This window comes from Anomaloglossus baeobatrachus, chromosome 1, assembly GCF_048569485.1.
Source record: "Anomaloglossus baeobatrachus isolate aAnoBae1 chromosome 1, aAnoBae1.hap1, whole genome shotgun sequence".
In the NCBI taxonomy this organism is placed as follows: Eukaryota; Metazoa; Chordata; class Amphibia; order Anura; family Aromobatidae; genus Anomaloglossus; species Anomaloglossus baeobatrachus.
Window position 1 is genome coordinate 532,721,448 of NC_134353.1, and position 17,729 is coordinate 532,739,176.

A 17,729-nucleotide genomic window follows, 5' to 3' on the forward strand; every position below is an offset into this window, starting at 1 on the left:
ACTCATCTGGTGATAAGAGTAGCTGATGCATCGTGCTGTCCTTTACGCCTTCAACATTATTGACGGCCATCAGTACAGTGTGAATTGACTTTTATCAGTGAACAGCACTGAGGTCCACTGGTCCCTTATCAGCGTAGATGCTCCCTGGCCCATGTAAGATGATGACGCCTGTGCCTGGTGGTATGGTCAGGTATCCTTACAGGTAGCCTAGAAGGACATTGTTCATCATGGAGCGGTCATCAGTGTGTGTGATGTGGTCAAAGGATGTCAACTTCTATGCCGTTCTGTAACTCTTTCAGTCTCTCTTTATTTCTATTGCAATCTTCTGATGACACCTGAAATAGCGAGGTACTGTTGATCAATTGTTAGGTGTTGTCTTGGCCTTATGATGTAAAAATGTGAACAGCATGATGAGGATGGCTGTTAAAATACCCTTTCTAATTAAATTCCAAAATTTATTGGACAATTCATTGATCAAACACCTGTTGTGAATTTTACCATTAAGCTCATTTTTAAAGAACAGCAAGTTGTGCAAAAAGTACTGAAACATTAAGCAGTTGGACATGTGCATTCAGAAGTTCAAAAAAGGCCACGTTAAGTTCACACGAAAAGGTTAGAGTGCATTTTAGGATCATCCTGAAATTTGACCCAAAAGCCAAATAAACCCAACTTTCTCCCAGTAATGTATCTGTATAGCTGTACCCCCATTGGGATCGACTGAAGTTGTGGCAAAAAAGTTATAGCTGTCTAAATATGTATAATTATAAAGCAACCAGCTCAAGCTGGAAGACACAATCAGATTGTATTCATGGGTTAAGTATAGTCACATTGCAAAGAAAATGTAGGTAATTACATGCAATAGAAGAGACAAATAGATATTTACTGCTCAACAGAATCTCCTGTGTGATGCACCCATAAAGCCGCGCGTTTCGGTGTTGCCTTTGTCAGGGATTGACTAAGCACAATAATTATAAAAAAAAGTACTAGAAGGGACAACCTGGGTGGGGAGGTAGCCTGTCTACTTGATAGTATAGTTTCATAGTTTTATAGTTTTTAAGGTTGAATGTAGACATAAGTACATCAAGTTCAACCTACAGCCTAACATATTGATCCATATAAAGTAAAAAAAAAAACATGGGGAAAACACCAATAGTTCCATATTAGGGGAACAAAATTCCAACCTCAAAATAGTTTCCTGGATCAGCAGTCCATTACACAATCTACTGCCATAACATGTAACTTTATATTTATCAAGAAAGATATCCAGGCCCTTCATGCATTTTAGTCATGAATAAACCATTACAACATTATGTGGTGCAATGCAGGGTAATATTGTGGTATCGTGTTAGCTGGCTAACATTATGTGGCAGAGAGTTCCACAGTCTCACTGCTCTTACAGTAAAGAATCTGCATTGGTTTTTATGAGTAAACCTTCTTTCCTTGCAGAGGATGCCCACTTGCACCCACTGCATGTCTATGTCTGAAAAGGTCACTAAAATTATCTCCATGTACGGTCCATTCAAATATTTCTACATTGTAATAAGATTGCCTTTAAGCCTTCCTATTTCCAAACTAAATAACCTCAAGTTTAATAACCTTTTTTGGTATTGCAGTCCACCAATTCCCATAATAATCTTGGTGACTCTTCTCTGCACACACTCAAGTTGAGTCATTTCCATCTTATACACTGTTTACCACACCAGTGACTGGTGTAGAGGCAAAGCCATGTTCTTGTCATGAGCATCTATGCTTCTTTTAATACATCACATTATTTTATTAGCCTTCGCAACAGCTGCCTGGCACTGCTGACTAAAATTGAGTTTGCCGTCCACTCATACACCAAAGACTTTTTCAGTGACAGTTTTACCTTATGTTTTATAATTTAGTACACAATTAAGCATTTTATTTCATCTGCCGATGTGCATTACCTTACATTAATCTAAATTAGAATTCAATTGTCATTTATAAGCCTAAACCACCAAATTATTCACATAAGCTGCAACAATAAATTATTCTCCCCATGTTGATTATCTTGCAGAGTTTAGTATCATCTGCAAATATTGATATTGTACTGTGTATGTCCCCTACAAGGTCATTATTAAATATGTTAAAACAAGGAGAACCCAATACTGACCCCTGAGATACACTTCTGTTAACTGTAATCCAATCCGAGTGTATTCCATTAATAACCACCCTTTGTTTCCTATCACTGAGCCAGTTGTTAACCCAGATACACATATTTTCCTCTAGTCCAATTACACTCAGCTTGTTTATAAGAGAGGTAATGATCTGAATTACAATGTATGTGAGAAGATTCTAGCTTATAAGCTGTTGCTTCATTTGGCTAACCTAATCAGACCCATTGGTAGTTAAACTAGTAGCATATCGGAGCTTGTATCATGAGAACTACAGAAAAGTTAGATGAGATGAGATTTCCTATAATGGGCCCAGGGAGGACATACCTATTCAAAGTGCGCTTGACATCTGAACCCCCAGTTGGCTAGTTCTTCTAGCTGAAATTTAAGGTGAAAAAAATGTTTTAACAATTAATTAAATGAAGAAGTGGGTGCAAGGGATTTCCAGTACTATGATTATTGCAGCGGCAAGTAGATACTTGACTTAACCCCATAACGACAGCCTAATGTCTCAAGACTTCGGAAAAGCAGGGTACTTGTTCTGTACCTACGCTTTGAGTCGTCATGACAAAAAAGCCTGTAGCGCCCCCCAGCAATGGTAAATCTCCGGGATTTCAGCTACCGGGGGTAGCTGAGACCCTGAAGATCATGATTAGAGATGAGCCACCCACTAGTGTTTGAGTTCGGTTCGGTTCGTCGAAAAGAGGCTCCGTTCGACGAACGGAGGCTCCGTTCGACGAACGTTCGACGAACGGAGGCTCCGTTCGACGAACGTTCGACGAATGTTCGATGAACCAATTCGAACCCCATTGAAAACAATGGCAGGCAAACACAAACACAAAAAAACACATTATACATGTACACATACAGTTAATAAACATTGCCAATACACTTACAGGTCCCCGCGACGCGTCCTGCATTCTGTCTGCTGCCGCTTTTCCTTCCGATAATCGCTGCGTCCTCCCGGTAACCAGTACTGATGATAGGACCTTCCGTGACGTCAAAATAGCATGTAACCAGTCACGTGTGTATTATCTCATTGGCTACAGACTGGTCACATGGCTAGACGTCATGCTAGGTCCTATCAGTGCATCTCACCGGTATGCGGTGCTCGTTTGTGCATCTCCGTGTACCGGCGAGATGCTCTGGCACATGGTCGGCTTCCCCGTTCCTGCATGTGGGCGCTCTTTACAGAGTCAGCCCACATGCAAGGACTGGAAGCCACAGCCGGTGAATTGCAGCACCGGGAAGAATCACGTGATCGGAGCACCGTTGCTATAGTAACCCACCTGTCAGATTACTTTAGCAATGGTGGCAGCGGTGACGTCACCGCTTACAGCCCACAGCATCTGCTCACTCACTGAGTGATTAGACTGCACGGGAGCAGCAGCGTCTTCTTCCCATGCAGTGCTGTCTGATGTAGCAGAGCTGCATGGGTTGAGGAGAAAGAAGACAGACGACCAGGATCGTGGAGGGATGACAGGGAGTAATAAACATGGAGTCTCTAAGTGTGTCTGTGTATTTATTTCTATTAAAGTATTTTTTCTCTGTGTGGTGTCTTTTTTTTAACCCTTTATTGGAGATTCTTATTGGCCGGATCAAACTTGCCTGACATTAAGAATCTCTGGTTTAATACTAGCTAGTAAAAGAAAGCTAGTATTAACCCATTATTACCCAGCAAGCCACCCGGCTTCAGGGCTGCTGGAGGAGTTGGATACAGCGCCAGATGATGGTGCTTCTATGAAAGCGCCATTTTCTGGGGCGGCTGCAGACTGCAATTCGCAGCAGAGGGGCCCAGAAAGCTCGGGCCAACCTGATTCCAATCCCCAGCTGCCTAGTTGTACCCACGTCATTTTTTGGGGGGCAAAAAACTCCTGCATACAGTCCTGGATGGAGTATGCTGAGCCTTGTACTTCTGCAGCTGCTGTCTGCTCTCCTCCATACAGACAGCAGACACCAGCTGCAAAATTACAAGGCTCAGCATACTCCATCCAGGACTGTATGCAGGAGTTTTTTGCCCCCCAAAAAAATTACTTGGGCTTCGCCATGTTTTTGTATGCTAGCCAGGTACAGCAGGCAGCTACGGGCTGCCCCCAACCCCCAGCTACCTATTTGTACCCGGCTGCAAACCAAAAATATAGGGAAGCCCTTTTTTTGATGATGATGATTTTCCTGAATTTCATGAAATGATTAAAAAAAAAAAATGACGTGTGCTTCACCCAATTTTTGTGTCCAGCCAGGTACAACTAGGCAGCTGGGGATTGAAATCCTCAGCGCAGGGTGCCCAAGCTTTCTGGGCACCCCTGCTGCGATTTGCAGTCCGCAGCCGCCTCAGAAAATGGCGCTTTCATAGAAACGCCATCTTCTGGCGCTGTATCCAACTTTTCCAGTGGCCCTGGTGATGGGTGGCTTGCTGGGTAATAATGGGGTTAGGGCTAGCTGTATATTATCAACTGCCCTAAGCCCGAAATTCATGGTGTCACGTCAATATTAGACATGGCCACCATAAATTTCTAGTACAGATAAAAAAAAACACAACACACAGAAAAATATTTTTATTAGAAATAAAACATAACACAATTAGTGACTCCATTTTTATTGAAATAAAGAACCCCCCTCCGCAGTAATCCTGGGTCAAGGGTCCCGCGCCGTCCAATCCGGATCCAATATCATCTGATTGGTTTGCTGGAAGGCAAAGTGATCAGATGATGTGTCAGGTTCAAGGGCCTAAATCACATGACACAGCAGCTGATTGTATAAATGGCTTTTATTTAATCAGCTCATGCATCAGTGCAAAAAAAAAAAAACAAAACTACACACTTCTGTGCAGACTCCTTTCCGACAGCAGCAGCTGATAGTTTAGCCAGCCGGGCGGTAAAAAGCCGGCCTTCCCGCTCGACTTTTAGTGTCAGCTGATTCCGTCAGGTGACCGCATTAGCTGATTATCGCCAGGTCTGAGAGAGAGAAAAGAAAGAGAAAAGAGAAGAGAGAGAGGGAGAGAGAGAGAAGAGGAGAGAAGAGAGAGGAGAGAGAAGAGAGAGGAGAGAAGAGAGAGAGGAGAGAAGAGAGAGAGGGAGAGAGAAAAGAGAGAAAAGAGAGAGAGGAGAGAGAAGAGAGAAGATGAGAGAAGAGGAGAGAGAGAAGAGAGAGGAGAGAGAGAGGAGAGAGAAGAGAGAGAGAAGAGGAGAGAAGAGGAGAGAGAGAGAAAAGAGAGAAGAGAGAGAAGAGAGAGAGAGGAGAGAGATGAGAGAGAGAAGAGTAGAGAAGAGGAGAGAAAAGAGAGGAGAGAGAGTAGAGAGAGAGAGGAGAGAGAAGAGAGAGAGAAGAAGAGAGAAGAGGAGAGAAGAGAGAGAAGAGAGAGAGGAGAGAGAGAGGAGAGAGAAGAGAAAAAGAGAGAAAAAGAGAGAGAAAGAGAGAAAAAGAGAGAGAAAGAGAGAAAAAGAGAGAGAAAGAGAAAAAGAGAGAAAAAGAGAGAGAAAAAAAGAGAGAGAGAGAAAAAGAGAGAACAAGAGAAAGAAAGAGATAACAAGAGAGAACGAGAGAGAGAGGCGGCCGGGACTTCAACTCGTGAACTAATGTCCCCTAGGCAGTAGCTCTAACGATTGAGCGACTGCCTCTAATGAAAAACATAGGAAGATTTGGTTATCTTGACCTCTGCATTGCAGAGTGAAGTCTCTGGTGACACTGCGGCTCACTTCAGGTGTTGCGTGGAGAGGACACAGAGTGCTTTTACGGGGCTCCCTGTCATCTTCATGTAGCAGAGCTGACAGTGTCATGTGGATTACTTCGGACCTGGATTGTTGTTTGGGGATTAATAAAGAGGTAAATGAGGTGTTTTTTTGTCTTTTATTTCAAACTAGCTGTAGTACCCGGGCGTTGCCCGGGATAGTAACTGTCTCTCTCCCAGTCTCTGTCTGTGTGTCCCTGTCTGTCTGTCTCTCTGTCTGTCTCTTTCCTTGTCTGTCTATGTCTCTGTCTGACTATTTCTATTTCTGTATTTGTATCTGTCTATCGGTCTCCATCTCTGTGTCTGTCTGTCTCTCTCTATCTCTGTGTCTGTCTCTATGTGTATGTCTGTCTGTCTCTTTCCCCGTCTGTCTTTTTTCCGTCTGTCTTGGTCTGTCGCTTTCCCCGTCTGTCTCTTTTCCCATCTGTCTCTTTCCAGGTTTGTCTCTTTCCCCATCTGTCTCTTTCCAGGTCTGTCTCTTTCCCCGTCTGTCTCTTTCCCCATCTGTCTCTTTCCCCATCTGTCTCTTTCCCCGTCTGTCTCTTTCCAGGGCTGTCTCTTTCCCCGTCTGTCTCTTTGCCTGTCTGTCTCTTTCCAGGACTGTCTCTTTCCCCGTCTGTCTCTTTCCCCGTCTGTCTCTTTCCCCGTCTGTCTCTTTCCCCGCCTGTCTCTTTCCCCATCTGCCCCTTTTCAGGGCTGTCTCTTTCCCCGTCTGTCTCTTTGTCTGTCTGTCTCTTTCCCCATCTGTCTCTTTCTCCGTCTGTCTCTTTCCCCGTCTGTCTCTTTCCAGGGCTGTCTCTTTCTAGGGCTGTATCTTTGCCCGTCTGTCTCTTTGCCCATCTGTCTCTTTCCCCATCTGTCTCTTTCCAGGGCTCTCTCTTTCCAGGCCTGTCTCTTTGCCCGGCTGACTCTTTCCAGGACTGTCTCCTTTCAGGGCTGTCTCTTTACCCGTCTGTCTCTTTTCCAGTCTGTCTCTTTCCCCGGCTGTCTCTTTCCCCGGCTGTCTCTTTCCTGGGCTGTCTCTTTCCAGGACTGTCTCTTTCTACGTCTGTCTCTTTCCCCATCTGTCTCTTTCCCCGTCTGTCTCTTTCCCCGTCTGTCTCTTTCCAGGTCTGTCTCTTTCCAGGTCTGTCTCCTTGCCCACCTGTCTCTTTCCAGGTCTGTCTCTTTCCCAATCTGTCTCTTTCCAGGGCTGTCTCTTTCCTCGTCTGTCTCTTTCCCAGTCTATCTCTTTCCCCGTCTCACTCTTTCCAGGGCTGTCTCTTTCCAGGGCTGTCTCTTTGCCCGGCTGTCTCTTTGCCTGTCTGTCTCTTTCCAGGGCTGTCTGTTTCCCCGTCTGTCTCTTTCCCCATCTGTCTCTTTCCCCGTCTGTCTCTTTCCCCATCTGCCCCTTTTCAGGGCTGTCTCTTTCCCCGTCTGTCTCTTTTCCGGTCTGTCTCTTTTCCAGTCTGTCTCTTTCCCCGGCTGTATCTTTCCCCGGCTGTCTCTTTCCCCGGCTGTCTCTTTCCCCGGCTGTCTCTTTCCTGGGCTGTCTCTTTCCAGGACTGTCTCTTTCTACATCTGTCTCTTTCCCCATCTGTCTCTTTCCCCGTCTGTCTCTTTCCCTGTCTGTCTCTTTCCAGGCCTGTCTCTTTCCAGGTCTGTCTCCTTGCCCATCTGTCTCTTTCCAGGTCTGTCTCTTTCCCCATCTGTCTCTTTCCAGGGCTGTCTCTTTCCTCGTCTGTCTCTTTCCCAGTCTGTCTCTTTCCCCGTCTCTCTCTTTCCAGGGCTGTCTCTTTCCAGGGCTGTCTCTTTCCCCGGCTGTCTCTTTGCCTGTCTGTCTCTTTCCAGGGCTGTCTCTTTCCCCGTCTGTCTCTTTCCCCATCTGTCTCTTTCCCCGTCTGTCTCTTTCCCCATCTGCCCCTTTTCAGGGCTGTCTCTTTCCCCGTCTGTCTCTTTGCCTGTCTGTCTCTTTCCCCATCTGTCTCTTTCTCCGTCTGTCTCTTTCCCCGTCTGTATCTTTCCAGGGCTGTCTCTTTCCAGGGCTGTCTCTTTCTAGGGCTGTATCTTTGCCCATCTGTCTTTTTGCCCATCTGTCTCTTTCCCCATCTGTCTCTTTCCAGGGCTCTCTCTTTCCAGGCCTGTCTCTTTGCCCGGCTGACTCTTTCCAGGACTGTCTCCTTTCAGGGCTGTCTCTTTCCCCGTCTGTCTCTTTCCCGGTCTGTCTCTTTCCCGGTCTGTCTCTTTTCCGGTCTGTCTCATTTCCGGTCTGTCTCTTTCCCCGGCTGTCTCTTTCCCCAGCTGTCTCTTTCCTGGGCTGTCTCTTTCCAGGACTGTCTCTTTCTACGTCTGTCTCTTTCCCCATCTGTCTCTTTCCCCGTCTGTCTCTTTCCCCGTCTGTCTCTTTCCAGGTCTGTCTCTTTCCAGGTCTGTCTCTTTGCCCATCTGTCTCTTTCCAGGTCTGTCTCTTTCCCCATCTGTCTCTTTCCAGGGCTGTCTCTTTCCTCGTCTGTCTCTTTCCCAGACTGTCTCTTTCCCCGTCTCTCTCTTTCCAGGGCTGTCTCTTTCCAGGGCTGTCTCTTTCCCCGGCTGTCTCTTTGCCTGTCTGTCTCTTTCCAGGGCTGTCTCTTTCCCCATCTGTCTCTTTCCCCGTCTGTCTCTTTCCCCATCTGTCTCTTTCCCCATCTGCCTCTTTCCAGGGCTGTCTCTTTCCCCGGCTGTCTCTTTCCAGGGCTGTCTCTTTCCAGGGCTGTCTGTTTCCCCGTCTGTCTCTTTCCCCGTCTGTCTCTTTCCCCGTCTGTCTCTTTACCCATCTGTCTCTTTCCCCATCTGCCTCTTTCCAGGGCTGTCTCTTTCCCCAGCTGTCTCTTTCCCGGGCTGTCTCTTTCCAGGGCTGTCTGTTTCCCCCTCTGTCTCTTTCCCCGTCTGTCTCTTTCCCCGTCTGTCTCTTTCCCCGTCTGTCTCTTTCCCCATCTGCCTCTTTCCAGGGCTGTCTCTTTCCCCGGCTGTCTCTTTCCAGGGCTGTCTCTTTGCCCATCTGTCTCTTTGCCCATCTGTCTCTTTGCCCATCTGTCTCTTTTCCCATCTGTCTCTTTCCAGGGCTCTCTCTTTCCAGGCCTGTCTCTTTGCCCGGCTGACTCTTTCCAGGACTGTATCCTTTCAGGGCTGTCTCTTTCCCCGTCTGTCTCTTTCCCTGTCTGTCTCTTTTCTGGTCTGTCTCTTTCCCTAACTGTCTCTTTCCCTGGCTGTCTCTTTCCCTGGCTGTCTCTTTCCCCGGCTGTCTCTTTCCCCGGCTGTCTCTTTCCCCGGCTGTCTCTTTCCCCGGCAGTCTCTTTCCTGGGCTGTCTCTTTCTCCGTCTGTCTCTTTCCCCATCTGTCTTCTTCCCCGTCTGTCTCTTTCCCCGTCTGTCTCTTTCCCCGTCTGTCTCTTTCCAGGTCTGTCTCTTTGCCCATCTGTCTCTTTCCAGGTCTGTCTCTTTCCCCATCTGTCTCTTTCCAGGGCTGTCTCTTTCCTTGTCTGTCTCTTTCCCAGTCTGTCTCTTTCCCCATCTCTCTCTTTCCAGGGCTCTCTCTTTCCAGGGCTGTCTCTTTCCCCGTCTGTCTCTTTCCCCGTCTGTTTCTTTGCCCGTCTGTCTCTTTCCAGGTCTGTCTCTTTCCCCGGCTGTCTCTTTGCCTGTCTGTCTCTTTCCAGGGCTGTCTCTTTCCCCGTCTGTCTTTTTCCCCGTCTGTCTCTTTCCAGGGCTGTCTCTTTCCCCGTCTTTCTCTTTGCCTGTCTGTCTCTTTCCAGGACTGTCTCTTTCCCCGTCTGTCTCTTTCCCCGTCTGTCTCTTTCCCCGTCTGTCTCTTTCTCCGTCTGTCTCTTTCCCTGTCTGTCTCTTTCCCCGTCTGTCTCTTTCCCCATCTGCCTCTTTCCAGGTCTGTCTCTTTGCCCATCTGTCTCTTTCCAGGTCTGTCTCTTTCCCCACCTGTCTCTTTCCAGGGCTGTCTCTTTCCTTGTCTGTCTCTTTCCCAGTCTGTCTCTTTCCCCGTCTCTCTCTTTCCAGGGCTGTCTCTTTCCAAGGCTGTCTCTTTCCCCCTCTGTCTCTTTCCCCGTTTGTCTCTTTCCCCGTCTGTTTCTTTGCCCGTCTGTTTCTTTGCCCGTCTGTTTCTTTGCCCGTCTGTCTCTTTCCAGGTCTGTCTCTTTCCCCGGCTGTCTCTTTGCCTGTCTGTCTCTTTCCAGGGCTGTCTCTTTCCCTGTCTGTCTCTTTCCCTGTCTGTCTCTTTGCCCATCTGTTTCTTTGCCCGTCTGTTTCTTTGCCCGTCTGTCTCTTTCCAGGGCTGTCTCTTTCCCCGTCTTTCTCTTTCCCCGTCTGTCTCTTTCCCCGTCTGTCTCTTTCCCCGTCTGTCTCTTTCCCCATCTGTCTCTTTCCCTGTCTGTCTCTTTCCCCGTCTGTCTCTTTCCAGGGCTGTCTCTTTCCAGGGATGTCTCTTTCCAGGGCTGTCTCTTTGCCCATCTGTCTCTTTCCCCATCTGTCTCTTTCCAGGGCTCTCTCTTTCCAGGCCTGTCTCTTTGCCCGGCTGACTCTTTCCAGGACTGTCTCCTTTCAGGGCTGTCTCTTTTCCGGTCTGTCTCTTTCCCTGTCTGTCTCTTTTCTGGTCTGTCTCTTTCTCTGACTGTCTCTTTCCCTGACTGTCTCTTTCCCCGGCTGTCTCTTTCCCCGGCTGTCTCTTTCCCCGGCTGTCTCTTTCCCCGTCTGTCTCTTTCCCCGTCTGTCTCTTTCCCCGTCTGTTTCTTTGCCCGTCTGTCTCTTTCCAGGTCTGTCTCTTTCCCCGGCTGTCTCTTTCCAGGGCTGTCTCTTTCCAGGTCTGTCTCTTTCCAGGTCTGTCTCTTTGCTCTTCTGTGTCTTTGCCTGTCTGTCTCTTTCCAGGGCTATCTTTTTCCAGGGCTGTCTCATACCTCATCTATCTGTCTGTCTTTTTCCCCATCTGTCTCTGTCTCTGTCTGTGTGTCTTTTTCTGTCTCTCTATCCATCTCTCCACCGACATCATATAACCTCACACATAAGCTTCAACTAACAGTTTCTTTTGTTCCTATAGCAACCACTGACAGTTGCTATTAATAACCTATAGCTCCCAGCTCCATTCAGTTTAATTGCGGCAGGATTTTAGAGACTAACTGTAAAGCACGGGGTAAAATTTTTCAGTCAAAACATAGTCTACGACGCTCCCTGGGTCACATGAGGTGTTTGTGCAAAATTTCGTGATTGTAAATGCGACGGTGCGGATTCCTTTAGCGGTCATACACACATACACACATACACACACATATACACATACACTCAGCTTTATATATTAGATAAAGGATTTTTCGTTGTGTGTGTTTCTTTAGTTTCACATACAGGTTAATCATGGAAGGTATCTCGGGGAGACACCTGCCATGATTAACCCCATTATTACCTCGATTGCCACCGCACCAGGGCAATTCGGGATGAGCTGGGTAGAGTCCCGGGACTGCCGCATCACATGGATGCGGCATTTCTGGGCGGCTGCCTGCTGATATTGTTAATGTGGGGCTCTCTATCCTGACAATACCAGCCTCCAACCGTGTGGCTTTATCCTGGCTGGTATCAAAATTGAGGGAACCGTATTTTTTTTAAAAAATGTATTTATTTATTTTACTGCACGATATAGACCCGCCCACCAGCGGCTGTGATTGGTTGCAGTGAGACAGCTGTCACTCATCGTGAGGGCATGTCTGACTGCAACCAATCATGGGCGCCGGTGGGCGGGGAAGGCATGGAATACCTGATTGAATAATGAAGCGGCAGCCATTTTCAAAAGAGGAAAAGCCGCCGATTTGTGACAGCCGTGCAGCGAGGCGCCCATGATTGCTGAGTAGGAAAGAGAGAGGGATTGTGCTGGGGACGCAGGATGCATGCAGATACGCAACGTGCGCACATACTTACTGTGAAAAGCCACGCTTTTGGTGATCGAACCGTTCTCGAACGTAACTTGAACTGCCGAACTTTAAGCAAATCGTTCGAGTTCGTCGAACGACTCGAACACCGCCCAAAATCACTCGAACATGAAATTGGCAAACCGTTCGACTCGAACATCACTCAACTCTAATCATGATTCAGACCATTTTTTCCGGTCCCCGCTGACGTGATCACTGGTATACACCGTATACTGATGATCACGTTACAGTAAATTACATCGCCGGTAAAAAATGATTTATCTCCAACCTGGCATGATCAAACATGTCAGCTCGGAGATAAATCTCCTCCCCGGTCCCCTCTGGTCCCCCGATGTCGCCAAAGTGCCCCCCTGGACCCCAATCCACCCTCCATAATCCAAGATGGCGGCACGCACACCAGCGCGCTGCCCGCATTCACCCTCTTCCTCTGATTTCTGTTGCAAGTGTCATGACAGATGCGACAGAAAACTCCTCCCCAGGTCCTGCCAGGTCACCCCCTACGCCCCCCGGTGTTCCCCGGTACCTTAGTCTTGGCGATCCCCGTGATCCCTGCTCTTCCTTTGTAGCGCTGGTCACATGCGCAGATGAGCTGACAGCCAGCTTCCTGCTTTCAGAAACGCTGGCTGGTTGCTCACACTCTGCTGCTGTGGACCCGTAGAGTGTGGGTGCAGTGACATTGCACCCACGCTCCTCAAATGGAGGGTCTGCACTCCTAGAAAATGGGGGATACATTCCCTGAATGTGCCCCCATATTCTGGAAGGTCCAGAATTGCCATGGGACCTCCAAAATGGATTACAGCGGACCCGTTTTTTTTTTCTTTTCAATAAATTGGTGAAAGAAGGAATGTTTTGGGGAGTGTTTTTTCAAATATTTTTTTTTTTGTTATCATTTTTTTTTATTACTGTCAATTAGTTATGTCGGGTATCAAATAGATGCCGTGACATCACTAACTGCTCGGCTTGATGCCAGGTGACATTACAGCTGGTATCAACCCCATTTATTACCCTGTTTGCCACCGCAACAGGGCAACGGGATGAGTTGGGGCGAAGTGCTAGGATTGGCGCATCTATTCAAATTCAAATTTCAAATGGTGCTCCTTCCATTCCAAGTCTTCCCATTTATCCACACAGAGGTTTTTGGCCACATGTGGGGTATCCCTGTGCTCATAAGAAATTGGATAACAACCTTTGGGGTCCATTTTTTGTTGTTGCCTCTTCAAAAAGTGAGAAATTGGATGCTAAAGCAACATTTTTGGCGACCTAAGCTTATCAAATTCTGTGAAGTACTCGTGGATTCAAAATGCTCACTATACACCTAGATAAAAGCCTTTAGGGGTCTAGTTTCCAAAATCTGGCCACATGTTGAGGAGCTTCACTGTTTAGGCTCCTTAGGGGCTCTCCTAATGCAACATGGCGTCCACTATTGATTCCAGCCAAATTTGCAGTCAAATGGCACTCCTTCCCTTTCGAGCCCTGCTGTGTGTCCAAACAGTTGATTTCCACCACATATTAGGTATCGCCAAACTCAGGAGAAATCACATAATAAATTTCATGGTTATTTTTTCCTGTTACCCTTGTGGAAAAAAAGCTAGCTGGTTTAAGTAACAATTTTGTGGTAAAATTTTATTTTTTTATTTTCATGGCTCAACGTTATAAAATTCTGTGAAGCACCTGGGAGTTCAGGGTACTCACCAAACATCTAGATAAATTCCTTGAGGGGCCTAGTTTCCAAAATGGAGTCACTTGTGGGATGTTTCTGCTGTTTACGTACCTTAGGGGCCTTCCAAATGCGACATGGTGCCCGCAATCTTTTTCAGCCAAATTTCCTTTCCATGTAAATATTGCTCCTTCCGTTCCAAGCCCTCCCATTTGTCTAAACAAAGGTTTCAAACCACATGTGAGGTATCACCGCGCTCATAAGAAAGTGGGTAACAAACATTGGGGTCAAAGTTTTGGAATTACCTCTTAAAAAAGTGAAAAAATTTATGCTAAAGCAACATTTTTGAGAAAAAAATGAAAATTTTCAATATGACAGCGTAACGTTATCAAAATCTGTGAAGTACCTGTGGGTCCAAAATGCTCACTATACCCCTAGATAGAAGCCTTGAGAGGTCTAATTTCCAAAATGGCATCACTTTTGGGGGGTTTCTGCTCTTTAGGTACCTTAGCGGACCTGTAAATGCAACATGGTGCCCGCAATCTATTTCAGCCAAATTTGCTTTCCAAAATTCAAATATTGCTCCTTCTGTTCCGATCCCTCCCATTTGTCCAAACAAAGGTTTCTGACCACATGTGGGGTATCGGCACATTCATAAGAAAGTGGGTAACAAGTTTTGGGGTCCATTTTGTTGTGTTATTTCTTCTAAAAGTGAATAAATTTGGGTTAGAGCAACATTTTTAGGTAAAATTTTATTTTTTGCTTTTTTTCATTCCACATTGCTTTAGTTTCTGTGAAGCACCTGAAGGGTTAATAAACTTCTTGAATCTGATTTTGAGTACTTTGGGGGGGTTAATTTTTTAGAATGGTGTCATTTTTTGGTATTTTCTGTCACCTAGGCCTCTCAAAGTCACTTCAAATATGATGTGGTCCTAAAAAATGGTTTTGTAAATTTTGATGTAAAAATGAGAAATTGCTGATAAACTTCGAACTCTTCTAACTTCCTAACAAAAAAAAATTGTTTACAAAATTGAGCTTATGTAAAGTAGACATGTGGGAAGTGTTATTTATTAACTATTTTGTGTCACAGAACTGTCTGGTTTAACGGTATAAAAATTAAAAAGTTGAAAATTGTTAAATTTTAAAATTTATTGCCAATATTCAATTTTCTTCATAAATAAACGTAAAAAATATTGTCCAAAATTTGGTACTAACATGAAGTCCAATATGTAACGAAAAAAACAATCTCAGAATCACTGGTATCCGTTGAAGCGTTCCAGAGTTGTAACCTCGTAAACTGACACTGGTCAGAATTGCAAAATTTGGTCTGCTTATTAAGGTGAAAAATAGCTCCGTCACTAAGGGGTTAAAGGAGTTTGAGCTTAGTTATTCCATCTGTGAAGAACAGTAATAGACAGATTTGTAGGACTACTAAAAGGGACATATTTGTTATTAGTAACATGATGTTTACATCGTTTAGAGAGTAGTTTCTAATACTTGGGCACAACCACCACATGTGATGATACGAGCCTGGTTCTCATCCACATCTCCAAATAATAGGGTCCAACTTAAATTATATTTGTAAATTTCATTGGAGGGAAGTATGATCTAGTCAAAACCTACAACCACTTTCCTTAAATTCAAAAACATTTGGAACATTGTTTATGTTCTAATAATATTTTGAAGATAGTCATACCACTAAAAATAATTAAAAAAAATATTTCCCCCATGTCTACTTTAAATTGGCATGTTTTAAACACATTTTTTTTGTTAGAAATGTAAACAGTTTTTAATTTTTTAAATTAAATTTTCAAAACCTACTTTATTAGGGACCACTTCACATTTGAAGTGACATTTTAGGGGCCTATATGTCAAAAAAGCCCCAAAGTGACCCTATTTTAAAAAGTGTACTATTCAAGGTATTCAAAATCATATTTAGGAAGCTATTTAACCCTTCAGTTGATTCACAAGAATTAAACCAAAGTGGAAACAAAACATGAAAAATTAGTTATTTTCGACAAAAATGTTGTTTTAGCGCCAAATTTTTCATTTTCATGAGGGTAACAGGAGAAAATTGACTGTACAATCTGCTGTGCAATTTTGCCTCAGCACGACATTACCCCATACTACTGACTGGGCACAAGGGAGATCTCGGAAGGGAAAGAGCACTATTTGAATTTTGTAGCGCAATTTTTGAAGAATAAATGTTGCATTTATAGAGTAGAATAGGTACTAAAAGAGTAGAAACTGAAACCATTTTGGAAAAAGCACCTCTCAAGGAATTCAATAAGGTCTGTGGTGACCCTATTAAACCTGTAGTTATTTCACCGAATTTTTATACAATTGGGATGTTATTTCTACAAAATATTCCTTTAGCCCCAAATTTTTCATTTTTCCAAGAGTAAAAGGAGAAAATTAACATACAATTTCTTGTGCAATTTCTCCTGAATACGACAATCTCCCAAATGTGGTCTGGAACTACTGTTTTACACGGTAGTGCTTTGAAAAGAAGGAGTGCTATTTGAGTTTTAGAGCACCATTGCAGATGAAATAGATGGTGGATGGCATGTTGCATTTGAAGAGTTACTGATATGCCAAAACAGAAATTATACAAAAGGCAGCACATTTTGGAAACTACACACCTCAAATTACACATATAGTTGTGCTAAAAAGTTTACATACCTCGCTTTCTTGTCCTTTTTTCAGAGAATATGAATGCTAACACAAAATCTTTTTCCACTCATAGCTAGTGGTTGGGTGAAGCAATTTATTGTCAAAATACTGTGTATTCACTTTTAAATCATAATGACAACCAAAAACATCCAAATGACCCTGATCAAAAGTTCACATACCCCATTTCTTAATACCGTTTATTGCCCACTCTAACATCAATGACAACTTAAAGTCTTTTGTGGTAGTTGTGGATGACCCTCTTTATTTTCTCAGATGGTAAAGCTACCCATTCATCTTGGCAAAAAGCCTCCAGTTCTTGCATGAACTGCATGTGTGAGTTCTCCCCAGAGTGGCTCTATGATATTGACATCAGGAAACTGAGATGGCAAGTCCAGAATCTTCAGTTTGTTCTGCTGTAGCCAGTGACAGGTCGACTTGTTCTTGTGCTTTGGATTGTTGTCATGCTCCAACTATGTCCCATGCATAGCTTCCAGGCTGATGAGTGCAACTTTGCCTCCAGTATTTGCTGATGACATGCTGCATTCATCTTTCCTTCAACTGTGACCAAGTTTCCTGTGCCTTTGCAGCTCACACATCCCCACATCAGCGATCAACCTCCGTGCTTTACAGTAGGAATGGTGTTCCTTTCATCATAGGCCTTGTTGACACCTCTCCAAATGTAACATTTATGGTTGTAGCCAAAAAGTTCGATTTTGGTCTCATCACTTCAAATTACCTTACTGCAGATGTTTGGAAGCTTGTCTCTGTGCTGTTTGGCGTATTGTAAGTGAGATACTTTTTGGCATTTGAGCAGTAATGGCTTTCTTCTGGCGACTCCACCATGCAGCTCAATTTTCTTCAAGTGCCTTCTTATTGTGCATCTTGAGACAGCCACAACTTTAGTTTTCAGTGAGTCCCGTATTTCAGCTGAGGTTATTTGTGGGTTTTTGTTTGCATCCTGAACAGTTATGGCCGAAAGTTTTGTAGGCCTACCTGATCATGGTTTGCTTTTTACAAAGCCCCTCATTTTCCATTTGTTAATCACAGTTTGAACACTGCTGACTGGCATTATCAATTCCTTGGATATGTTTTTGTATCCCTTTCCTGTTTTATACAGTTCAACTATACTTTACGTAAGATCCGTTGACAATTCTTTTGCTTTTCCCATAACTCACAACCTAGAAACATCAGTGGCTGGTTGAAAGGTGTAAGGCTATGTGCGCACAGTGCGTTTTTCGCGGCGTTTTTGCGCGTTTTTTGGGTGCGTTTTTGGCCTCAAAACTGCAGGACTTTGCTTCCCCAGCAAAGTCTATGAGTTTTCATTTTTGCTGTCCGCACACATCTGTTTTTTTTACCTGCGTTTTTGAGTTAAAAAAAAAAAATGGACATGTCAGTTCTTTCCTGCGTTTTTCTGCGTTTTCCCCCCATGCAATGCATTGGAAAAACGCAGCAAAACGCAGAGATCAAAAACGCAGCAAAACGCAGCCAAAAACGCACCAAATTGCGGCAAAAACGCATGCGTTTTTTGATGCGTTTTTCGACGCAGGTGCGTTTTTGTGCGTTTTTAGCGGCCAAAAATGCACAAAAACGCAGCGTCAAAAA

At 44.8% G+C, this 17,729-nt stretch overlaps 1 long non-coding RNA gene across 1 annotated transcript in view; it reads right to left on the minus strand.

Annotated features, from left to right (window-relative positions):
- Nucleotides 1-266: 266 nt before the first annotated feature.
- Nucleotides 267-17,729, minus strand: part of LOC142296125 (uncharacterized) — a 39,786-nt gene continuing 22,323 nt past the window's right edge. The window contains exon 3 of the long non-coding RNA XR_012751591.1: nucleotides 267-335. This is a non-coding gene — a long non-coding RNA (uncharacterized LOC142296125). The remainder of the gene's footprint in view (nucleotides 336-17,729) is intronic.